Below are 13,890 nucleotides of genomic sequence, written 5' to 3'. Positions count from 1 at the left end.
AAGAAACTATTAATTTGACTACCAGTGTATGAACTGCAAAATTATTATTCATATTGCCACTAGTTAGCAAGTGTGCTGATTGATGGGGCAGCAGGTGTTTGGGGTAGCTGTTTAAAGAAATTGTAATAATTGACTCAAAAATGAAAATTTGCTTAAAATGGGTGCTGTCAGAATAATAGTCTAACCATCTGATAAAAATATCACAATAATCCACAAGTAATGCACACGTCTCCAGTCCATCAGTTCATGTTTTGTAAAGTAAAAAGTTGTGTGTTTGTAAGAAACATCCTTCAGTAAGGCTTTTTAACATTAAACTGTTGCTTCTGGCCAAAATATGAGTCCATAATCCATAATAATGCTTCATCCAGTGAAAAAAAAAAATCTGTCAGTACAAGTCTATCCCCCTTAATGGTGCTTGATCTGTGCTTATTTCTCTTTTGATTCAAACAAAATGAAATGTTCACAGGATAAAGCAATGTTATGGATAAAGTACTATTTTACAGTTCAAGGGAAAAAAAACAGGCAAGTGAGGTAAGTGCATTTATGAAACATTTAATCATTAAAAAACTCAGTGTCTTAATATCTTTACAGGGCCAGCAAACACTGATACTGTATGTGATGAATGCACAAATGGCACCTGCTCTGATGGCACTTTTACAGCTTGTCAGCCACATACAATGTGAGTCATTTTACATTACGTTTCACATTAAATTCCCACTCTAATTGTTCTCGACTTGCTAACATCACACTGTTGCAATGTCTACAGATGTCAGAGTATGGGTCGTAAACAAATAGAAGCTGGAACAATGTCATCTGATGCTAAATGTGAACATAATCCAAATGGTCTTGTTGTTGGAATTATAACTGGTGTTGTGGTCTTTGTTTTTATTGTTGTTATTGGAGTCTCAGTAACCCAGCTTGTCATATTCAAGCACAAGTCAAAGGCTCATCCAGGGATAAGGTAAGGCTATGACAATTTTCCCCCATCATTATGTACTTTACATTTATCTGATTAAAGGAGAAGTCCGCTTCCAGAACAACAATTTACAGATAATGTACTCACCCCCTTGTCATCCAAGATGTTCATGTCTTTCTTTCTTCAGTCGTAAAGAAATTGTATTTTTTGAGAAAAACATTTCAGGATTTTTCTCCATATGGTGAATATGATATGGTGCCCCGAGTTTTAAATTCTAAAATGCAGTTTAAATACCGCTTCAAATGACCCCAAATGCAGTTGTAAATGATCCCAGCTGAGGATGACGGGTCTTATCTAGCGAAATAATCCAAAAACAATCCAAAAAAATACAATTTAAGTCTCTTACTCTCCCTGAACTCTGTGTATTCTGGCTCAAGACAGTAAGGCTATGTCAAAAAACTCTGACTGTATTTTCTCCCTCAACTTCAAAAATCATTTTAAAATCATCCTACATCGCTGCAGAAGTACCGACCCAGTCTTTGCAAAGTGAACATGCAAAGAAGGTCAAACACCCTTAACAAAAAAGGTAAAACAGCAATATAGGACGGCTTTGAAATTGAGGGAGAAATAAGAATTTTTTGACATACACTAACTGTCTTGAGCTAGAATACACAGAGTTCAGGGAGGGTAAGACAAGACAAGCATTTAACATTAAAAAGTATATAAATTATATTATTTTGAAAATAACTGATCTTTCGCTAGATAAGACTCTTCCTCCTCGCCTGGGATTGTTTACAATCGCATTTGGGATCGTTTGAAGCCACATTTAAACTGTATTTTGGAAGTTCAAAATCGGGGAACCATACCAGTCCATTATATGGAAAAATCCTGAAATATTTTCCTCAAAAAACACAATTTCTTTACGACTGAAGAAAGAAAGACATTAACATCTTGGATGACAAGGGGGTGAGTACATTATCTGTAAATTGTTGTTCTGAAAGTGGACTACTTCTTTTTTTATATCACTTTATATCACTTTTTTTATATCACTTTATATCACTTTTATATCACTAATATTTCAGGTCTGTCTAGGTCCAAAATGTTGGAGGAGGGCTCTTAAAGTACTTACATAATCCATGGACTTGATGTTACTTATTACATTCCAACCAGTATTTAATATAAAAATATTTGTTACTTATGGTAGACCAGCTAGTTACTGAGAGAACACTATGCACGCGTGTTTTCTTGTTATATGACATAAAATTGTGTTTTAACAATAATACTATGATAAAAATTAAGCATTGAAACTGCACAGAATGTAATATATATATATATAGAGAGAGAGAGAGAGAGAGAGATTCTTAACCATTTTTATTTGACAAAAATAAATAAATATCAATGCACTCACTATTGATTACCGTGGTAAAGTTTATGAATCATTCATTAGTAATTTTGACAATAATCTCTGCCTTGTACCCAAACAATTACACGCATGATATGTTGAAATTAAAATACAATATAACACATACTTTATTTGTGAATCATTTCTATGACATGGTGCATACTTGTAAATACATTCAATTTAAGTTCCTCCTCCCACCCCTAATTTAATTTCTGAGTCTCTGTATATGAATATGTAAACTCTAGTAGTGTTTACTATTATACTGACACGCGGTTTGCCTAATAATACTGTACATCACAAATTTTAAGATAAGAAACACTAATAACCCATAACTAATTTCTCTTGCAAATGTTTTGTCCCAACATTCAGGATGTTTCATGGTTGAAGTTCACTGAAAAATAACAAAAAATAGCTAATAAAAGCCTTAACTAGAAAATTTCTTGGCATCACTATACTGTTTAATGCAAAAAGGATCTGCACACTGTTGTTCTCCCTTTATTTAAAAGAAAGTTAAGTGGCTTTCCCAGCCAATACAGCCACTTTCAACTTTTTTTAACTAAAGCGAGAACAACAGTGTGCAGATCCTTTTTGTATTATTTGATGTACTTTTTATGCATCACTATATTATTCACAGTAAATAGCTGTGCCTAATAGAGAATGGATAATAATTTATTTGTTAACCATTCTCTCAAGAAAAAAAAAAAAAAAACAGTCTCTCCCTGCTCTCATGTGTCTTATTCTCTTATTCTGGAGTTTGGACACTTGCAATCCTAAATCAGAGCAAATAAACCATGCCCTGTTAACAACAACAGCACAATAAATTTCAGCAAAAAAAAAAAAAAAAAACATTGTCTATTAACTTGATTACTTTATATTTTTTTAAGCCTTCCAGCAGGCTCACTTTCTCCTAAAAAAATCCTACAAGAGAAAACGGAAACACTTATAATAATATAGCTGCAAGCAACAATTGCGGGGCCAAGCACAACAGAGGCAGAATGAGGAGCTAAGCACGGCAAGGAGCAACAGACCGACCTCAACAATGAGTAATTAAAGCTATTTTAGGATGATATCAGTTGAAATGGCTGAAAAATCATAAATACAACCAATAATAATATAATTTAATGGCTTATTACTTTTGACCAATAGGTGATGCTGTTTTCAAATTGATGTGATGTGCTCTGTGTGAGGTGATAATGATGCCCACAAAGTTTGGTGTCATTATGTCAAAGCTTTACAGAGATACAGCCTCAGAGGTATTTTGGCATCATGCCACAAATGTGTAGTGGCGCTGTACGAAGACGGTTTTGTCTATCGACAAGAAATCCATAACTTTTTGTCAGCACAGTCTGAAGATAATTTGAGTCAAATTTGGTAAAAATCGGACTAACGGTCTAGGAGGAGTTCGAACAAGTAGGTTTTGTACGTTAATCAAAACAGTGGAAAGGAAGTTTGGCCAAGTATGGTATAATTGGTATGTATGTTGTTGGCATGACCCAAGGAATATTTTGAGACCAGTTTCATTACAATAGGCTAATGTAATCAAAAGCTATTAGCATTTTTGAAAATTTCATTATTAATGTTTAATGAATGGTGTATTACTTCTGACCACTAGGTGGCACTGTTACCAAATTTATGTGGCGTGGTCAAGGTATGGTGACAATAGCACATATAAAATTTGGTGTCAATATGTCAAAGCTTTGCAGAGATACAGCCTCAGAGGTAGTTTGGCATCTTTCCAGCAAATTCATTGATGTGCTAAACGGAAACGGTTTCATATATTGACACGAAATCCATAACTTTTTGTCAGCATGGTCTGAAGATGATCTGAGTCAAATTTGGTGAAGATCGGACTAACGGTCTAGGAGGAGTTCGAAAAAGTATGTTTTGTACATGAATCAAAATTGCGGACAGGAAGTTTGGCCAATATTGGCATAATGGGTATCAGTGTTCTCGGCTTGACCCAAGGAATCTATTGAGATCACTTTCATTACAATAGGCTAATGTAAGCAGAAGTTATTAGCATTTTTGTAAATTTCTTTATAACTTTTGACCACAAGGTGGCGCTGCCCCCAAACTTTTTAAGTACTGTCAGGGCATGGTGCCGAAGACACATACCGAGTTTTGTAACGATACGTCAATGCGTTTGTAAAATATAGCATTTTTGGACAAAATTCAATATGGCCGACACCCAAATTAGCTGACATGGGAAATGGATATGGTTCGACTCGGCATGATGCACCGAATCTAAAGAGACTGGTTTCATGATTTTTGGCCTAACTATTCAGAAGTTATAAGCAAAAATACCCATTTTTCATATCTCCTGACCACTAGGTGGCACTGTGCCGAAACACTCCAGGTAGTCTCAGGTCATACTTGTTATAACACACATCAAGTTTGGCCTCAATATGCCAAACCGTTGCGGAGATATAGCCTTACAACCATTTTTGCATGCTTTTCGTAGAAATCATTCGCACGTTATTCGAAAACCGTTTGACTAATCAACTTGAATTCCATAACTTTTTGCCAGCATAGTCTGAAGATGATCTGAGTCAATTTTGGTGAAAATCAGACAAACCGTCTAGGACGAGTTCGAAAAAGTATGTTTTACGAACAAAAATTTATAGAAAAAAAACTAAACCTTACGATTTTGGCATGAGCCAAGGATTCAGAGAAAAAAAGAATTTTGATTCTGTGGCTTACAGTTCAAAAGTTATTAGCATAAAATTATTGAAACTTTGGACAGGTGGTGGCGCTAGAGAGTTTGAGTTAGAGACTCCAAATTTGCTGTGGTCAATGACGGGACTGGCCTCTATCAGTGTGCCAAATTTCACAACTTTCCCGCAATCGGTTCTATGGGCTACCATAGACTCAAGAGCGGAAACGGAAGAATAATAATAATAAGAACGCCAACGGATACAATAGGTGCCATCGCACCTTCGGTGCTTGGCCCCTAATAATAAGAATTCTAACGGATACAATAGGTGCCATCGCACCTTCGGTGCTTGGCCCCTAATAACGCCAACAGATACAATAGGTGCCACCGCACCTCCGGTGCTTGGCCCCTAATAACGCCAACGGATACAATAGGTGCCACCGCACCTTCGGTGCTTGGCCCCTAATAATAGAATTTATTGGCTTATCACTTTTGACCAATAGGTTATCAAATCAATGTGGTGTGTTCAGTGTGAGGTTACAATGACACACACAAAGTTTGGTGTCATTATGTCAAAGCTTCACAGAGATACAGCCTCAGAGTCAGACTTTAGCATCAAGTCTAAAATTTGTGGTGGCGCTGTATGAAAACAGTAGGTTTTGTACATTAATCAAAATGGTGGAAAGGAAGTTCGACCAACTATGGTATAATTGGTATGTATGTTGTTGGCATGATCCAAGGGATGTTTTGGGACCAGTTTCATTACAATAAGCTAATGCAATCAGAAGTTATTAGCATTTTCGTAAATTTCATTATTAATGTTTAATAAATGGTGTATTACTTCTGACCAGTAGGTGGCGCTTTTACCAAATTGATGTGGCGTAGTCAGTGTGAGGTGACAATGGCACATACAAAGTTTGGTGCAAATATGTCAAAGTTCTGCAGAGATACAGCCTCAGATGCAGTTTGGCATCCTTCCAGCAAATTCGTTGATGCGCTAAACGAAAACCGTTTCCTACTAAGCATCGACACGAAATCCATAACTTTTTGTCAGCACGGTCTGAAGATGATCTGAGTCAAATTTGGTGACAATCGCACAAACAGTTTAGGAGGAGTTCGCAAAAGTAGGTTTTCAACATAAATCAAAATGGCGGAAAGGAAGTTCATCCAATTTTGGCATAATTGGTATCAATGATCTTGGCATGATCCAAGGAATATATCAAGACTAGTTTCATTAGAGTAGGCCAATTAAAACAAAAGTTATAAGCAGATTTCTAAATTTCATTATAACTTTTGACCACAAGATGGCGCTACATCCGAACTTTTTGAGTACTGTCAGGGCATGGTGCCGAAGACACATACCGAGTTTCATAATGATATATCAATGCGTTCGTAAAATATAGCATTTTTGGACAAAATTCAATATGGTCGACACTCAAAATGGCTGACATGGGAAAACTTTATCAGTGTGCCAATATTTCACAACTTTCCCGCGAGCGGTTCTATGGGCTGTCATAGACTTCCAGAGCGGAAGAAAAAGTACGCTAACGGATACAATAGGTGCCATCGCACTTTCAGTGCTTGGCCCCTAATAATAATAAGAACGCCAACGGATACAATATAGCTGTGCAAAACAGATCACTGTTCTGCTGAATGTTATAAACTAACATTTGTATTCAAATAAAATTACATTTATTAATGTACTAATAAACAGTAATTTGTAGCGCAATTGTTTTACTGTTTATTGCACTTTATGTGTGTCACACATCAGACGTGAATCGCTGTGCTGCGGCTAATGAACTGAACTGCAAAAATACAAGTCTTTCTTTACAAGAAAATGGAATTTAACACCAGAATATATATAGAATATATTGAAATAAATTAGGTTAAATATTTCAAACGGGTTACCAATGGGTATGCTAAGGGTTAGGAGTCGGTTAGGACAATAATTAAGTGTATACAATTAAACAACTACATATTTCTTTAAAAAATAATAATATACAGAATTGAATAGCAAGCGCTATTAAATAGTATGAGGCGGTAATACATACATATATACAATAAATAAATAAAATAAAATAATACAAAAATACTATAGGGTCCTAGAAATGCGGTCCTGCAGGCTGGAGAAATGGGCGTGCCGAAAGGTCTTTACAATTGGTTGGGAGTTTCCCGTTTAACACAAAGGCAGGCTGTTATCTTAAAATAATCTTATTAACCCCTTTAATCTGATTAGTAATAAATCCAACACAATTCTATAAACCCAAATCCCATTCTTTCACTGTAAAAATAGTGATCATGATTTTAAAAATATTACTTTCGAATGTACGTTCGGGAATTTCATTCTGAATGGTCGCAGGTTACTGATGTTTTCACCACCGCGTCCTTGCAAAGGTCTTAGCATCCATAATCAAAATAATTAATCAAAAACAAATTACCGTTATTATTTTATGTATATGGGAACTCACAAACTGTTCATAAGTTCGAAATATTTTTTGGTGATATATTACCATTGTATTGATTACACAGGATAGAAAAATGTTATAAAATCAGTAATTTCTACTGTTTTGAACCATGCTTTACAGTTCTTCTGTACTTTTACTAAAAGTACATGGAAACTAAAAATGTTTTGCCTGATAAGGACAAACATATATGGTTGATAAAACACAATAATAATAATAATCAGAAGAGCCAGTAGAATAAGTACTGTTTAATAACCATCTATTAAGTTGCATTAACCAATTTGGCAAACAGACACAATTTTAGCCAATAAACATTTATTCAGTTTTAGCTTGTCTACACAATTTTTTTTTGTCTACACTAACTAACTAACTAACTAAATAAATAAATAAATAATCACACCCAAATTCATTAATACATAAATGTATTAATCCTTGCTTTTGTAACAGTCCATAGAAGAGAAGCGATCAAACACTCGGAATAGAACGCTGTGAAAACCCCCTTTTTTTCCTGATGCCATAGTATCCAGTATCCTTCATACACAACATCCAGGTGAATCTGTTTTAGCAGGTCTGATGCTAGCTGGATCAAAGAAAAAAATATATACCCCTGGTTTCACAGACAAGGCTTAAGCCTAGCCCCAGACTAAAATGTAAGTCTGAGCTGCTTCAACTGAAAGAAATTTGCACTGACTGATCTTAAAATATACCAGTGCCTTTGTTTTGTCTCAAGATGCACACCAGTAATGTTTTTTTTCCCTCTAAGGCATGTTATAAAAATTACTTAAATGTCCTAACTGAACTATGGCCTAATCCTGTTTAGTCTAAGCCCTGTCTGTGAAACCAGGCCATAACATAGAAGATGACATAATCATTTTAAATGAGAAATTACAACAAAACCTTTAATCTTTATTGAAGTTTATTTACCTGTTTGTAAGCACAGTGAACTACTGAACTTATATGTAAAAGACTTGTACACTTGACTGTATCTGCCATCACTTAGACCATTCTTGTATAGCAAATAGAAAAACAAACAAACAAACAAACACACAAAAAAACACACCGAATCATCAAAAATGTTTTAATTATGACTTACACAAACCATCCAGTGTGACTTGCTCCATGATGGAAATAGAATCCAGTCTTTTGCAAAAACATCAACCTGTCATAAAAATATAATACAAACAACAGTAAAATTGTGCACAATGTATATTTTGTAAGAAATGTATCTACAAAATTACAAAATATGTTACAACTGGATATTATTAGTAGTAACAGTATATATTAAAAATGTATTTTATTATTATTATTATTATTATTATTATTATTACTGTTTTTTACATACTCTTCTCTCTCATATATCGAAAGGCTGTGCAATATGTTTGCACTACACATATGTATTTATACATTTCTCTTTGTTTTTGTATATTGCTTTTTGTTGTTGTTTGCCTCTATTTTCTATTTTTTATGTCATGTTTTTGAATTTGTCACATTATCAATAAAAAAAGCTATAACACAGCAGAACAACAGACACAATTACAAATAGTAAAATAAACAAAGCAAACTATGTTTGACATACGTATCATGATAACAATGTAACATCACCGTTCACGTTATTATTTATCACATTAACAAATTATCTTAACGTGGATATCATCAAATATACTTACGTTCATCATGAACTGCTTTAAAGGTGCGTTCACGCCATATCGGAATTCCCGTAATTACGAGATTCCGACTTGTAAAAAGTGTTCACGTCCACGTAGAACTCGTAATTACAACTTGTGAACTGGGAGTCTTCTGAGAGCTACGAATTATTCAACATGACCGCTGTACCACCTGACCAACGTAGGCTCTGTTTAGGCATTGATAGCGTTACCATAAAAAAGCATAATTCCGAGTCTGAGTAGAACGTCACATGTTGTCATCTCGAAATTACGGTAATTACGATACGGCACGAACGCAGCATAAGTCTGTGACAAACATTTTAGGTGTGTCCCAAAGTGGAGTGCGTGGACTCCAAAGTGCGTATTTGAAGTGCGAATGCGTCACAGCGGCGCGACGAAGGCTGTCCCAAACTAAAGTGCGTGGACTCCGTTTTTTTATTTTTTATTTTTTATTTTTTATTAAGTACAAAATCTGAATACAACAAAAGGCATTGATACGTGTACAACAAAAAGAAATTTGGTATGGAAGGCTCAACACAGTAGAATCATATTAGATTCCTAACAAAATATATAACCAAATATTCCAAGAAAGAGGAATGAGAATCAAAAATACAAGTACGAAACAAAGATTAAACGAAAATAATAAAGAAAATATAATTACAACAAATTATATAATACAAATAAATTAAACAGTTTTACTGCCTTTGGTTTTTTCATTTTACTAAGGGCATCTGAGAAGTATTTTAGATCATTTTTAAACACAATAAACAAGGGGGGGAGATTTAAAGTATCGACATTTTTGTATAAAGTATTTTGCTAATAACATAATATTATTAATTAGATCATACAAAACAGAGCACTCTTTGGTTATTCCGTACATTACATCTTGTAAGGATAGAGTGAAACTATCAGCAACCACATGCTTCTCTACCATCCAGTCCTGCCAAGCTTTCCAAAAGGACTGAGACAAACTACATGTAAAAAATATATGTTCTGTATCTTCATATAAATGTTTGCATAGGTAACAAGGTATATTTTCAAAATTAAATTTTGAATGAAGAAACTTATTGGAGGGATATATATCATTTAATATTTTAAACTGCATTTCTTTTACCTTGGGGAGAATAGGAAACTTTAGATAGGCTGTTCTGAAATATTTAACAGTATTTTTATCAAATGTGTGATCTAAATTATTTCTTAATATTTGACCAGGGTAGCTTGATTAGATGATATGCTGTCTTAAATATTTGTTAGTGCAGAGTTTATTCTCTATTTCAAAATCACCAACATATAACGATGGAAGGACAGCAGTAATTTTGGAATAGGAAAGGTAACATCTCATTAACATTTTTATACATGAAGGTATTGCATTAATAACAGTAAAGAATTGCTTTGGATGACAGGTAAATCCGTGTTTTAAAGTGAATGAATTATAGTCTAACATATTACCACTCTCATCCATTAGATCCAATACTGGCCAAATATTTCTATTTACCCATTCCTCCAAAAATAAAGATTTGTTTCTATGTAGAATATATTTATTATTCCATATCGGAGAATTGTGAGGTGTGAAATTGTGTGTGTGCGCCAATTTCCAACATAATAAAACTTGTTGGTGAATGCTGATAGCTTCACTGGAATTTTAAGTAAATCAAAATCACATTTGAGAAAAAAGCGGATACCACCCAATTTACGAAACAAAGCTGAAGGCACGGCATACCAGAAGCTCTCAGTATTACCTAAAAACATTTGAAGCCACTTTATTTTTAGCATAGTATTCATACTGTCAAACTCAATTACATTAAGACCACCTTCTTCGTACATTTTAATAATATCAGATTTCCTAATATAATGAGTTTTGTGCCTCCAAATAAAGTCATACATTTTTTGATTGCTTGTTTTTATAATAACTGAAGAAAGTGCGTGGACTCCGAAGTGCGAATTTGAAGGGCGATTGCGTCACAGCGTCGCGACAGCTACGTCCCAAAGTGGAGTGCACGCACTTCGAACTGCATGGACTTCGAAGGCCACGCCTCCGAAGTGCACGAAGGACCCTCCAAAGTGCATGAGATGCTCCACCTTCGCTGGATTTCCTAATTGCGCCACCAGGGGCCCATTTTAGAAAGGAGGTTAAGTGAAAACTCAGAGTATGTTAACCCTGAAATGAGAGAAACTCTGGGTTTTCCATTTCAAAATGGCAGGTTTGTCAAACTCGAGAAAGCAGGGTAAGTGAAGCCTGTTTCTGAAAGAGAGGTAACTTTTACTCAGAGTCAGTTACCGTGGTAACTTACTCTGTTAACCTAACCTGGTCAGGAGCAGGTTTTATTCTCTAAACTCTGAGTTTCTGTTGGTCTCCTCCCCTTTTTTTAAAGACGAAGCAGTATTTCTCGCCGTAGCCTTAATCATTCATTGCCTACATTTTAGTCACACAAAGAACAAAGTTACGAGAATGGCTTGTCCTTTTTTGGAGGATCCCATAGATGAGGAGGCTGTATTAATTCGAAGAGAATTACATTTACGTCGGGCAAGGATTTTGAGACCCAGAGTGGATTTTTTGTCTTTTCCCTATACATTTTTATTTGAGCGTTACCGTTTTTCGTTGCAATCAATTACATATATCCATAATCTAATCCATCCTTACATCACTAACATCACCCATCGTGGCCGTGCTCTTACATCCGAGCAGATACTATGTGCAGCTTTACGTTTCTTTGCTGATGGAAGCTTTCTGTACAATATCGGGGATGCGGAGCATATTAGTAAGGCCATTGTATGCAGAGCTGTACGGAAAGTGTGCCTCGCTCTGAAACGCTTTCTGCACATTTTTGTAGTGTTTCCTGGCCACAAACCCCTGGGAGTCATCAAAGAGGAATTTTACAGAATTGCTGGTTTGTAGCGTTCAAATCAGTTCAAATGTATTTAATATGAAAAAAATATATATGTTCAGTTAATAACATTTTGCTGAAAGTAACCTAATATTTAAATTTACCTTCAGGATTTCCCAATGTGATTGGATGCATTGATGGCTCACATATACCTATCATTGCACCAACTGAAAATGAGGCAGACTATGTTAATAGAAAGTCAATCCACAGTATTAATGTGCAGGTACACTGAGTTACATGCAGTTTACAATGGTGAAACACCACATAGCAATACTATATCTCATATATCTTATTCTTTCCATTGTGAAGATCATATGTGATGCTGCACATATTATCACCAATGTTGAGGCCAAGTGGCCCGGCTCTGTTCATGACTCACGAATATATCGTGAGTCTACCCTAAGCAACAGACTGCAGAGTGGTAAGTAAATGTATGCACTATACACTTGGGCACTTCAATGCAGCACTAAACCAATGTGAACTTTTTTTTTTTTACAGGAGAGATTGACGGCTTTCTGCTGGGGGATAGGGGCTACCCATGCCAGCCTACACTGCTAACCCCTTACCCAGAACCTGAACAAGGCCCACAGCAGCGATTCAATGTGGCACACAGTAAAACTAGAGGCAGGGTGGAAATGACTAGGTCTGTTGAAAGCACGTTTCCAGTGCCTACGTCACCTCAGGGTCACCCCTGAGAGGGCCTGCGACATCATTGTGGCATGTGTAGTTCTCCATAATATTGCCATTTTTAGAGGGGAACAACATCCTGCCCTACACATACAAGACCCAGAGGAAGACCCCATCCACCCTGCAGATTTCCAGGATGGAAGGGTGGTCCGAGACCTTATATGCCACTATTCATTCTCTGATTAAATCAGCCACCACCACAAAAAAAAGAAAAAAAAAAAAAAGAAAGAAAGAAAGAAACAAGTCACAACAATTTATTTGGTCTTCTTTATTTCCTATAAATTAAAAAGCAATTGTTAAATTTCTATATTCTTTCAAAACTTTTATATAACTTTTATATAATCCACTAATCACAATACACACCTTACCTGTAGCTTGTGTTTCAGGATCTCGATTTCCATATCTGACTTTAGGATCTGTCGATCCAAGTATCATTTCTTTATTGGTTTTTTCAATTTGTTTAAGCAGATGCAGTCTATATAACTCCTTTACTGGTAACTGAAAATACAGTAGTTTAGGGTTACATTATGTTGTACATGACTTCCATTGAATTAAACTCTGGCATTTACTGTACATCACTGAACTGTGTTCATCTGTGCAGAAGAAGTTGACGGACCCTCCTCCTCCTCTTCCTGTTCCTCCACACTCTGGAGGGTGGTGATGGGGGAAGACAACAATATACGTTTATACTTGGATATACTTATATATAATTATATATAATATAATTCTATAGGTTACTGGACACAAAAATGTAAAGATGTGATTGTAAAGATTGTTTGATGTCTACAGACATAACATTACCTCTATAGGCCTCTCTGTATCAGCAGAAATGGTGTCATCATCCCCTACATCCTGAGAAGATGAGCATTTGGTTGAGCACACTTTATAATATTACTTAGCCTACTCAATACACTTACAACTGCCTGGGGTTCTGTTAAGACAGGAGGCTCCAAAAGGCAGATATTGCCATCAGAATCTATTGAGACCAATCCAAAAATGAAAGTAAATAATTACATTTTATATATGTGTGTGTGTGTGTGTAGCCCTCTTACATTTTATGTAGGCACTTGTGTCCTGGGGAGTGACTGGCTCTGATGAACATCCTGCAAGAATTCCCTCAGCCACTGGCCTTCCAGTGTTCAGACTCAGGGCCATCTCCTCAGCATTTGTGAGTGGTGGTGGTGCAGGGCCTCCCCCTGTCTTGCGAGCCTCTGCCTTCTT

General features: G+C 35.8%; 1 pseudogene; it reads left to right on the top strand.

The window, feature by feature from the left end:
* The first annotated feature begins 11,546 nt into the window (after positions 1–11,546).
* Positions 11,547–12,855, top strand: LOC127162040 (putative nuclease HARBI1; annotated as a pseudogene).
* The last annotated feature ends 1,035 nt before the right edge of the window (positions 12,856–13,890 follow it).

This window comes from Labeo rohita, unplaced genomic scaffold, assembly GCF_022985175.1.
Source record: "Labeo rohita strain BAU-BD-2019 unplaced genomic scaffold, IGBB_LRoh.1.0 scaffold_816, whole genome shotgun sequence".
NCBI lineage: Eukaryota > Metazoa > Chordata > Actinopteri > Cypriniformes > Cyprinidae > Labeo > Labeo rohita.
Note: the sequence above shows the minus strand (reverse complement) of the source record. Positions and strands in the feature narration are given on the sequence as shown.